Consider the following 12,842-nt stretch of genomic DNA (forward strand, 5'->3'; position numbering starts at 1 on the left):
AGTCCTCAAAATATTAAAACTAGAAATGCCATACGACCCAGTAATTCCACTATGAGGTATTTACCCAAAGAAAACAAAAACACTAATTCAAAAAGATTTATGCATCCCTATGTTTATTGCAACATCTTTTACAATAGCCAAGATATGGAAACAACCCAAGTGTCCACCAATAGATGAATAGAGGAAGAAGTGTGTGTGTGTGTGTGTGTGTGTGTGTGTGTGTGTGTGTGAATACTACTTAGCTATAAAAAAGGATGAGAGCTTATCATTTGCAACAATATGGGTATACCTAGAGGGTATTATCCTAAGTGAAATAACTCAGAGAAAGACACATACCATATGATTTCCCTTTTATGTACAATCGAAAAAACAAAACAAACAAACAAAAGGCAGAAACAGATTCATAAATACAGAAAACAAACTGGTGGTTGTCAGATGGGAGAGGGCCAGGGGATGGGCAAAATGAGTGAAGGAGAGTGGGAAGTACAGGCTTCCAGTTATAGAATGAATAAGTCTTGGGGATAAAAGATGCAGCATAGGGAATACAGCCAATGATAATGTAATAGTGTTGTATGGGGACGAATGGTAGCTACACTTGTGATGAGCATGGCATAACACAGTGTTGTTGAATCACTATGTTTTACGCCTGAAACTAATGTAACATTGTGTCAACTATACTTCAATCTTTAAACATGTAAAAAAATACAGAAAAAATGTCCATCAATAAGTGAATGGATAAACTGTCGTGGATCTATACAGTGAAATTTTATTCAGTGCTAAAAAAATATTAGCTATCAAGCCATAAAGAGACATGGAGGGAACTTAAATGCATATTAGTAAGGAAAAGAAGTAATCTGAAAAAGTTATATACTGTATGATTCCAAATATACAATTCTGTAAGAGGCAAAACTATAGAGACAGTAAAAAGAAAAAAAAAATCAGTGATCACCAGGTATTTGGGGGCAGGGAGATGAATAGGTGGAGCACAGGGGAATTTTAAGGCAATGGAACTATTCTGTGTGATACTATAATTGTGGATACATGACATTACACATTTGTCAAAACTCAAAAACTCCGGACTTTGGATAATAATGATGTATCAGTATAGGTTTACTTATTGTAACCAGTGTACCATTCTAGTGGGGGATGTTGATGGTGGAAGGGTTGGAGGGGGTAGTAGGTGGGAAGCCTCTGTACTTTCCACTTAATTTGGGGGCAAACCTGAAACTGCAATAAAATGTAAAACTTATTAATTTTTTAAAATTAGAAGAGTCTCTCCATCCCTCTTTTTTTATTTTAATAAGAAGGTCTAGAGAAGATTGGGCCCAACACTTGGTTCTTCCTGTCTGCTGCAATGTTGGGGCCAGGGGAGTGATAACTATGTAATGAACTCAGAGATAGTTAATTGCTTATTTATGAGCTCAATAGACTTAAAGATTATTATAGTCAATTTAGTTATTTGCAGTAGTTATGTTCTAGAAAGACACTGTGAACATCATATTTTGAATACTGAATCATTGCTCCAAGAAGAAATGTATATGTGAATTATAGTTTATGTGAGATATGAATACACACACACATAAATATATATACATACATATATCTCACATAGATTATAATCTTAAATCCTAAAACAATTCACCCTGGTATATGCTATTTTCTTTATTTTACAAAAGAGAAGGCAAGGTTCAGAGGTATTAAGTGACATGCCTGAAGCTACCAATTTGGTTTTTTTCTGACACCAAATATGTCAGTCCAACACCAGACCAATGAGTGTCTAATGGTCAATTCAATTTTGACACTAACTTCCCTGAATTAACTCAGACACCACAAATTAAGGATTAATTAAGAGCATAAGAATCAACCCCACTTCAGATGGCAGCTGCAAATGGGGACCCCAGGAGATCTGCATTTCTGCCTGGCTAACTACAAATTCAGGGGTTCCCATGACTACCCCATTCAAGTTTGATAATTTGCTAGAACAACTCACAGAGCTCAGGAAAGCATTAGACTTAAAACTGTAGCTTTATTATAAAGAATACAACTCAGGAATAGCCATAAGGAAGAGACGCATAGGACAAGGTATGGGGCAGTGGGGCAGGGGGCAGGGGTCAGAAGGCAGAGCTTCCATACCCTCTCTGGGAGAACCACCCTCCCAGCACATCAATGTGTTCATCAACCCAGAAACTATTGTTCAAGGTTCTTTTTACTGAAGTTTTATCAAGTGGGAGTGACTGATAAAATCATTGCTGTTGGGTGACAGGACTCAATCTCCAGCCCTTCTCCCTTCCCCAAGGTCAGGGGTTAGGGTTGAAAGTTCCAGCTGTATTCTTAGGGTTGGTTCCTCTGGTGACCAGCCGCCATCTTGAAGCTATCTAGGGGACTGCCAAAAGTCACCTCACTAGCATAAACTTAGGTGCGGTCAAAGGGGCCTGTTACCAATAACAAAAGACACGGTATGACTCAGGAAATACCAAGAGTTTTGGGAGCTCTGTGCCAGGAATCTGTGAACAAAGACCAAATACATATATATATTTTTTATTAAACCACATGGCCCCACTAACAGATGTTGCCGAAGTTAGGATTCAAACCCCCTTCTAATTGGACCGCACTGTCAAAGGGCTGAAACAAGAATGCAGAGCATTGCATTATGTTTGCTTGTGTTGGATGACACAGAATTTTTTTTTTTTTTTGCCACTGTGTGCATATCCACACATTGACAAGGAAAAGTCCCACAGGTATTGATTTGAAGATTACAAACACATATTAGCAAATGGGAGAGTTTGTAAATAAGATATCTGCAAAAAACGATTGAGTGTAGATATGTTTATGTGTATATCTCTGTGTATATTTGTAGTTACCAAAATTTAAAAACCAAGGGATGTCACAGACACATCTGGATTTTGACTTCTCTTGAGGTTGGTCTTTGGACGCAATTGATTGGAAATGAGCACAACTACTGGCTAGGGATGAGCCGGATTATCTAGTCCTACCACTCCCCAGTTACAGTCTATTCCAAAAGGAGACCAAATGTTCACTGCACCATATGATAGGCTTTTATGTTTTGTTTTTCTTACAGTAGAGGTGAAAGAAATGTGAAATGTGTCCTGTAACTATCTATCTACTAAAGGTGGAAAGAACAACAGGCTGAGAGAATGAGTGATTTTAAGGAAAATATTTTCTTCTATCGAGCTAGAGTCTCTCATTTAGAGTCTGGCCCTTGTAGGCATCTGAATTTGCAATCCCTGGTGCAGGGACTCTCTCTTGGCGGCTCCCGTTACTGCCCCCCCCCCCCGGTGCCCACCACTGGCCGGGAAATCCAGAGAGGCTGAGCCATTACTGGGTCTTGGGAAGCGACGTTGGTCCTCACGCCAGCTCTGGGGCTGGAGCAGAGGATGCTCATCGCTCGTTTGCCTCCCCCCACACACAGTCACTGGGCAATCATCCAGGGATGCAATATCCAGGACTCCTTTGGGATACTTAACAGATCACAAATATGGACAAATCCTGGCTCTGGTACTCAACTAGGTAAGTGACCTGGGCAAGTTACTCAACCTTCCCATACCTCGATTTCCTACTCTGTAAAATGAAGACGATAAGAGTCCCTGCCACTTAAGGCTGTCATGGGCATGGTGGGTTGATATTTGCATGGTGTTCTAATGACAGTAAGCATAGGATTGGTGTTTGTTAGAACATGGCCGCTGCAAGTGCTATCCCAGGACCCCCCGCCGCAGCACCACCTGGGAGCATCCAAGAGGCAACGTCATGGGTCTCACCCAGGAGTCAGGAACTCTGGGGTGGGGCTCAGGAATCTGTTTTAACAAGTGCTCCAAGTGATTCCAATACGTGCTAGCTTAAGCAGCAGCGTTGTCAAATACAATTAAGAAAAAAAAAATTTTTTTTACACGAGGAATAAATTTTTAGGGAGAATGTAAGGCAAAAAATGAGGTATGGTAAAACATCCCTTAAACTAAATTGGAGGTGCATTATCTTGTATCAATCCTGTATAATAAAGTGTTTCTTATAAACTGTATAATGAAAATAAAATAGAGGAGTTAAGATGGTGGAGGAGTAGGAGACACCGTTTTCAGCCGTTCCCCCTAGTCGAGCTGGAAAGGTACCAGACCAGCCTAAACAACCACGGAACCAGCCTGAGACGCAGGAAGATGCATCTGGATCTCTACAAATGAACATCTCCAGCGCTGAGTATTGAGGTACGAAGCGGGGAGCCATGAAACCGTGCACAGATATCGGAAGATAAACGGAAGGGGGAGGGAGCCGCCGCGTTCGGGCGCCAGGAAGCGGTAGCCACTTGCATGGGGGAGCGGGCGGACTCGTGGTCGGCACCCGCAAAACAGCAGACTGAGACCGTGAGCTGGGTGCGCGCCAGCAGGCATCTCGCGGAACACCGGAATCCCGGTGCGCTCACTGGATCCAGACTGAGACCGGGAGCTTCCGGAGCGCGCGCGGGGCGGCTGGCGGCGTTAGAAACACAAAGGACAGAGACGCGCCGGCCCTGGAAGTGAGGGCTGGGACGCCGGGTGTGGGGCGCACATCCCTGGACGCTGCAGGGTTGAGCAGCACCAACAGTAACAGAGTGAAAGTGGCCAGAACATTAGTAGAGAACAGGCCGCAATCCCTCTGTTCTGTGACAGAGGCTGAAATTCGGCCGCTGCTGCTCTGACTCTCAGAAGAGGCACAGCAAACCGCCAGGGAAAGCCGCCAGAGAACAAAAGCCTGGAAATACCAGCTCAGAGAGTGCCCATCCCCATCCCCCCTCGCAGGGGACACGGAGACTCTACCCAAACAGGGCTGCCTGAGTATCGGCGCGGCAGGCCCCTCCCCCAGAACACAGAAGGCAGGCTGAAAAATCAAGAAGCCCATAACCCGGGCGCCTGGGTGGCGCAGTCATTGAGCGCCTGTCTCCGGCTTAGGGCGTGATCCCGGCATTCCGGAAAGGAGTCCCTCATCGGGCTCCTCCACTGGGAGCCTGCTTCTTCCTCTCTCACTCCCCTGCTTCTGTTCCCTCTCTTGCTGGTTGGCTGCCACATAAATAAATAAATAAAATCTTTAAAGAAGAAGCCTACATCCCTAAGATCCCTATAAAACAAGGGGCACGGCCTGGGACCCAGTCAATAATTTGGGCTCTGGAAACCCCGCAACCTCTCTTCATCAGAATGACAAGAAGGAGAAGCCCCCCCCCAGCAAAGAAAAGACAGTGAGTCTGTGGCCTCTGCCACAGAAATAATGGATATGGATGTAACCAAATTATCAGAAATGGAATTCAGAGTAACGATGGTCAAAATGATGAGTAGAATTGAAAAAACTATTAACGAAAAGGTTACTGAGAATATAGAATCCCTAAGGACAGAAATGAGAGTGAATCTGACAGAAATTAAAAATTCTATGAGCCAAATGCAGGCAAAACTAGAGGCTCTGATGGCCAGGGTCACAGAAGCAGAGGAACGGGTTAGTGAATTGGAGGATGGGTTAATAGAGGAAAAAATGAAAATAGAAGATGGTCTTAAAAAAATCCACGCCCACGAATGTAGGTTACGGGAGATTACTGACTCAATGAAACGATCCAATGTTAGAATCATCGGCATCCCCGAGGGGGTGGAGAAAAACAGAGGTCTAGAAGAGATATTTGAACAAATTGTAGCTGAAAACTTCCCTAATCTAGGGAGGGAAACAAACATTCGTGTCCAAGAGGCAGAGAGGACCCCTCCCAAGCTCAACCATGACAAACCTATGCCACATCACGTCATAGTGCAGTTCGCAAATATTAGATGCAAGGATACAGTATTGAAAGCGGCCAGAGCAAAGAAATTTCTCACGTACCAAGGCAAAGGCATCAGAATTACGTCAGACCTGTCTACACAGACCTGGAATGACAGAAAGGGTTGGGGGAGCATATTTAAAGCTCTTTCAGAGAAAAACATGCAGCGAAGGATCCTTTATCCAGCAAGGCTGTCATTTAGAATTGATGGAGAAATAAAGACATTTCAGAATCGCCAGTCACTAACCAATTTTGTAACCACGAAACCAGCCCTACAGGAGATATTACGGGGGGTTCTATAAAAGTAAAAAGGCCCCAAGAGTGATACAGAACAGAAAGTCACAGCCAATACAAACAAAGACTTTACTGGCAACATGGCATCATTAAAATCATATCTCTCAGTAATCAGTCTTAATGTAAATGGTTTGAACCATCCCATAAAACACCACAGGGTTGCAGATTGGATAAAAAGAAATGACCCATCCATTTGCTGTCTACAAGAGACTCATTTCGAACCCAAAGATGCATTCAGACTGAGAGTAAGGGGATGGAGTACCATCTTTCATGCAAATGGACCTCAAAAGAAAGCTGGGGTAGCAATTCTCATATCAGATAAATTGGATTTTAAACTACAGACTATAGTTAGAGATGCAGAAGGGCACTATATTATTCTTAAGGGAAGTATTCAACAAGTGGATATGACAATTATAAATATATATGCCCCCAACAGGGGAGCAGCAAGATACACAAGCCAACTCTTTTTTTTTTTTTTTTTTAAAGATTTTATTTATTTATTCGACAGAGATAGAGACAGCCAGCGAGAGAGGGAACACAAGCAGGGGGAGTGGGAGAGGAAGAAGCAGGCTCATAGCGGAGGAGCCTGACGTGGGGCTCGATCCCATAACGCCGGGATCACGCCCTGAGCCGAAGGCAGACGCTTAACCGCTGTGCCACCCAGGCGCCCCCACAAGCCAACTCTTAACCAGAATAAAGAGACATATAAATAAAAATACATTAATAGTAGGGGACCTCAACACTCCACTATCAGAAATAGACAGAACACCCTGACAAAAACTAAGCAAAGAATCAAAGGCTTTGAATGCCATACTCGACAAGTTGGACCTCATAGATATATATAGAACACTACACCCCAGAACCAAAGAATACTCATTCTATTCTAATGCCCACGAAACATTCTCAAGAATAGACCATGTTCTGGGACACAAAACAGGTCTCAACCGATACCAAAAGATTGAAATTATCCCCTGCATATTCTCAGACCACAACGCTCTGAAATTGGAACTCAACCACAAGGAAAAATTTGGAAGAAACTCAAACACTTGGAGACTAAGAACCATCCTGCTCAGGAATGACTCGATAAACCAGGAAATCAAAAATCAAATTAAACAATTTATGGAGACCAATGAGAATGAAAATACAACAGTCCAAAACCTATGGGATACTGCAAAGGCAGTCCTAAGGGGGAAATACATAGCCATCCAAGCCTCACTCAAAAGAATAGAAAAATCTAAAATGCAGTTTTTATATTCTCACCTCAAGAAGCTGGAACAGCAACAGAGGGACAGGCCTAATCCACGCACGAGGAAGCAGTTGACCAAAATTAGAGCTGAAATCAATCAAGCAGAAACCAGAAGTACAGTACAGCAGATCAACAGGACTAGAAGCTGGTTCTTGGAGAGAATCAATAAAATTGACAGACCACTGGCAACACTTATCCAAAAGAAAAGAGAAAGGACCCAGATTATTAAAATTATGAATGAAAAAGGAGAGGTCACGACGAGCACCATTGAAATTGGAAGGATTATTAGAAATTTTTATCAACAGCTATATGCCAATAAACTAAGCAATCTGAAAGAGATGGAACCCTTCCTGGAAACCTATAAACTACCAAGATTGAAACCGGAAGAAATTGATTCCTTAAACAGGCCAATTAATTATGAAGAAATTGAGTCAGTGATAAACAACCTTCCAAATAACAAAACTCCAGGCCTGGACGGTTTTCCTGGGGAATTCTACCAAACATTCAAAGAAGAAATAATACCTATTCTCCTAAAGCTATTTAAAAAAATAGAAACAGAAGGAAAGCTACCAAACTCATTCTATGAGGCCAATATTACCTTGATCCACAAACCAGGCAAAGACCCCCTCAAAAAGGAGAATTACAGACCGATTTCCCTAATGAATATGGACGCCAAAATCCTCAACAAGATACTTGCTAATAGAATCCAACAGTACATTAAAAGGATTATCCATCACGATCAAGTGGGATTCATACCTGGGATGCAAGCATGGTTCAATATTCGCAAATCAATCAGCGTGATACATCATATCAACAAGAAAAGACTCAGGAACCATATGATCCTCTCAATCGATGCAGAAAAAGCATTTGACAAAATACAGCATCCTTTCCTGATTAAAACCCTTCAGAGTGTAGGAATAGAAGGTACATTTCTTAATCTCATAAAAGCCATCTATGAAAAGCCTACTGCAAATATTATTCTCAATGGGGAAAAGCTGGAAGCCTTTCCCTTAAGATCAGGAACTCGACAAGGATGCCCACTCTCGCCACTATTATTCAACATAGTACTAGAAGTCCTTGCAACAGCAATCAGACGACAAAAAGGGATCAAAGGTATTCAAATCGGCAAAGAAGAAGTCAAAATGTCTCTCTTCGCAGATGACATGATACTCTATATGGAAAACCCAAAAGAAGCCACTCCCAAACTATTAGAAGTTATAGAGCAATTCAGTAACGTGGCAGGATACAAAATCGATGCTCAGAAATCAGTTGCATTTCTATACACGAATAACGAGACCGAAGAAAGAGAAATTAGGCAATCCATCCCATTTACAATAGCACCAAAAACCATACGTTACCTTGGAATTAACTTAACCAGAGACGTAAAGGACCTATATTCTAGAAACTATAAATCACTCTTGAAAGACATTGAGGAAGACATAAAAAGATGGAAAGATATTCCATGCTCATGGATCGGAAGAATTAACATAGTTAAAATGTCCATGCTACCCAGAGCAATCTACACTTTCAATGCTATCCCGATCAAAATACCGAGGACATTTTTCAAAGAACTGGAACAAACAGTCCTTAAATTTGTATGGAAACAGAAAAGGCCCCGAATCTCCAAGGAACTGTTGAAAAGGAAAAACAAAGCTGGGGGCATCACAATGCCGGATTTCGAGCTGTACTACAAAGCTGTGATCACAAAGACAGCATGGTACTGGCACAAAAACAGACACATAGACCAATGGAACAGAATAGAGAGACCAGAAATGGACCCTCGGCTCTTTGGGCAACTAATATTTGATAAAGCAGGAAAAAACATCCGGTGGGAAAAAGACAGTCTCTTCAATAAATGGTGCTGGGAAAATTGGACAGCTACATGCAAAAGAATGAAACTTGACCACTATCTCACACCATACACAAAAATAAACTCCAAATGGATGAAAGACCTCGATGTGAGACAGGAATCCATCAAAATTCTAGAGGAGAACATAGGCAACAACCTCTACGACATCGGCCAAAGCAACCTTTTTCATGACACATCCCCAAAGGCAAGAGAAACAAAAGATAAAATGAATTTATGGGACTTCATCAAGATTAAAAGTTTCTGCACAGCCAAGGAAACAGTCAGAAAAACTAAGAGGCAGCCCACGGAATGGGAGAATATATTTGCAAATGACACTACAGATAAAGGACTGGTATCCAAGATCTACAAAGAACTTCTCAAACTCAATACACGAGAAACAAATAAACAAATCAAAAAATGGGCAGAAGATATGAACAGACACTTTTCCAATGAAGACATACAAATGGCTAACAGACACATGAAAAAATGTTCAAAATCATTAGCCATCAAGGAAATTCAAATCAAAACCACACTGAGATACCACCTTACGCCAGTTAGGATGGCAAAAATAGACAAGGCAAGAAACAACAATTGTTGGAGAGGATGTGGAGAAAGGGGATCCCTCCTACATTGTTGGTGGGAATGCAAGTTGGTACAGCCACTCTGGAAAACAGCGTGGAGGTCCCTTAAAAAGTTAAAAATTGAGCTACCCTATGATCCAGCCATTGCACTACTGGGAGTTTACCCCAAAGATACAGACGTAGTGAAGAGAAGGGCCATATGCACCCCAATGTTCATAGCAGCTATGTCCACAATAGCTAAATCGTGGAAGGAGCCGAGATGCCCTTCAACAGATGACTGGATTAAGAAGTTGTGGTCCATATATACAATGGAATATTACTCAGCTATCAGAAAGAACGAGTTCTCAACATTTGCTACAACATGGACGGCACTGGAGGAGAAAATGCTAAGTGAAATAAGTCAAGCAGAGAAAGACAACTATCATATGATTTCTCTCATCTATGGAACATAAGAACTAGGATGATCAGTAGGGGAAGAAAGGGATAAAGAAAGGGGGGGGTAATCAGAAGGGGGAATGAAACATGAGAGACTATGGACTATGAGAAACAAACCGAGGACCTCAGAGGGGAGGGGGGTGGGGGAATGGGATAGACCAGTGATGGGTAGTAAGGAGGGCACGTATTGCATGGTGCACTGGGTGTTATACACAACTAATGAATCATCGAGCCTTACATCAGAAACCGGGGATGTACTGTATGGTGACTAACATAATATAATAAAAAAATCATTATAAAACAAAAAAAAACAAAAAAATAAAATAAAATAAAATAAAATGTGTAATGAATAATGCAATGTTACAGTGCAATATGTAATAGAGAATACGCATGTCCCTCTTATGACCTGGGAAGGGCAACAATGCTTTTAGTTAAACAACTAAAAGAGAATTCAGTTGAATTAACATATATATATATATATATATATATATATATATATATATATATATACACATACACATATATATATATATACATACATATATATATACACATATACATATATATATGTGTGTGTGTGTGTGTATACACACACATATACACTTGACCCTTGAACAATGTGGGGGTTAGGGGTGCTAACCCCTGTGTAGTTAAAAATCTGCACATAACTTTTGACTCCCTCAAAACTTAACTACTAATAGCCTCCTGCTGACCGAAAGCCTTACAGATAACACAAACAGCTGAACGACACGTATTTTGTATGTTATATGTATGACATACCGTATTCTTACAAGGTAAGCTAGAGAAAAGAAAATGTTATTAAGAAAACATACGGAAGAGAAAATACATTTATAGTGCTATACTGTATTCAAAAAGATCTGAGCATAAGTGGACCTGTGCAGTTCAAGCCCATGTTGTCCAAGAGTCAACTGTATATATGTTTCATCTGATTCTATTCTAAAGATCAGAACAGACTATACTCTCTTGCCCATTTGCTTCTGTAGGGCACAGTTCCCTGGGGGCTGGTGTGGGACCCAGGACAGGGCACTGCAGGGTGAGCAGAGAGGCATATACCTAACTTTAAGAACATTGGCCCCCTCCCACGTAGGTCAGGAGAGAAGGAAACCGCAGCTTGCCCTTGGGCTTTGAACTGTGGCCGAAGGCTCCCTTCCCATCCCCCAGGGGCCTATGGGGAGGGTGTCCTGGGAGGCAGGAGGCTCAGCACACTGGGACAGGAGGAGTGTGCTAGTGGGGGGCAACACCCGATGGGAAAAGATTAGGGAGGAAGTATAGTCCTGAAGCCGAGGGCAGAGACTTCATAACAAACCAAGCCTGGGCTGAAGCTGTGAATTAATCAAATCCTGAAAAGAAAACCTTCCTTTCTGGAACTTCAGACCAAAAAGATGAAAACCTGGCTGGCTGGAAAGCAAAAGTCAGCAGCTCTGAAAGAGGAAGACAAACAAATAGACAAACCCAGGCACGTGGGCATTGGACAAAGCAATAAAGCCAAAGGAAGTGTGCGGCGTGCACCTCTGGACCCCTGACCACCTCCTTCCCACAGTCCCGTCCCACAGCCACCACGCCGCTGGCCGTCGGCACAGGTGGCCACGACGTTGCCTCCTCATCTTGACTTGGAGCCAGTGTGTTTTCTCTATTCTCTGCCAACGTCATGGTCTTCCAGCTCCTACCTCAAACCGTCTCTTCTCAACAGCCCAGAGACCTCAGCAGGAGCTGCAGGGAACCTGGTCAGACCAGAGGGGACACTGCCTCCCCGGCCGGGCTGGTGAATGTCCATCCCGCAGCGCTGCAGGGGAGCTTCTGATGAGCCCCTGCTGTAAGTAGTCTGTCTGGTTTCCCTCTAGGACTGCGCTGTCCGACACCCTCGCCGCTCACCGCACGTGGCTACTGAGCTCTTGAAACACGGCCAGTCCAAGGCGACTGTGCCGCAAGTGAAAAATACACCCTGGATTTTGAAGACTTACTATGAAAACAGAATGTAAACTAGTTCGTTTGTAATTTCTGTTGTTGATTACATATTGTAATATTTTGGATACATTTATAGTTACTATATTTTATATTTTGGACAAATAGAATGTCTTGGATATATTCATTTAAATAAAATGTCTTATTAAAATTAATTGCACCCATTTCTTTTGATACCTTCTAACGTAGCTACTAGAAAACTTAAAATTACACATGTGGTTTGCATTGTATTTGTGCTGGACAGCACTGCAGCAAGACATCTCCCCCAACTGAGCTCTGATGGCCATGTCTATCCGCACTTAACCCCAGGAGTTCCTCCAGCCCTGTGCATGCACCGTGGGTTATCTTTATAATGGGGAGCTCACCTCCTGGGCTTCCCGGGGCTCATCCTGGCCTCTAGCACAGGGCGTAGTAATAAGGAAACGGGTCCTGGTGAGCAGGCGAGCTGGTTTGTGGGTGTCAGTCTGTTCCCCGGGAATGGTGCTCACCAGACAGCCCGGCCAGACCCTGCTGTCGGGACACAAGCCCCTCCACTCCCACAGGCTGTGACTCACCTGTAGGCATTGGGCACTGGCCCTCGGTTCATCCTGTCTGGGCACATTTGTTGCTGGAGGGGCAACAGCCAAGGCCAGGTGGGTCCCTCTCCATAAAGGGGGAAAGGTCCTGGGCACTTCT

Source organism: Ursus americanus, chromosome 12, assembly GCF_024610735.1.
Source record: "Ursus americanus isolate L20-20 chromosome 12, mUrsAme1.1.p, whole genome shotgun sequence".
Lineage (NCBI taxonomy): Eukaryota > Metazoa > Chordata > Mammalia > Carnivora > Ursidae > Ursus > Ursus americanus.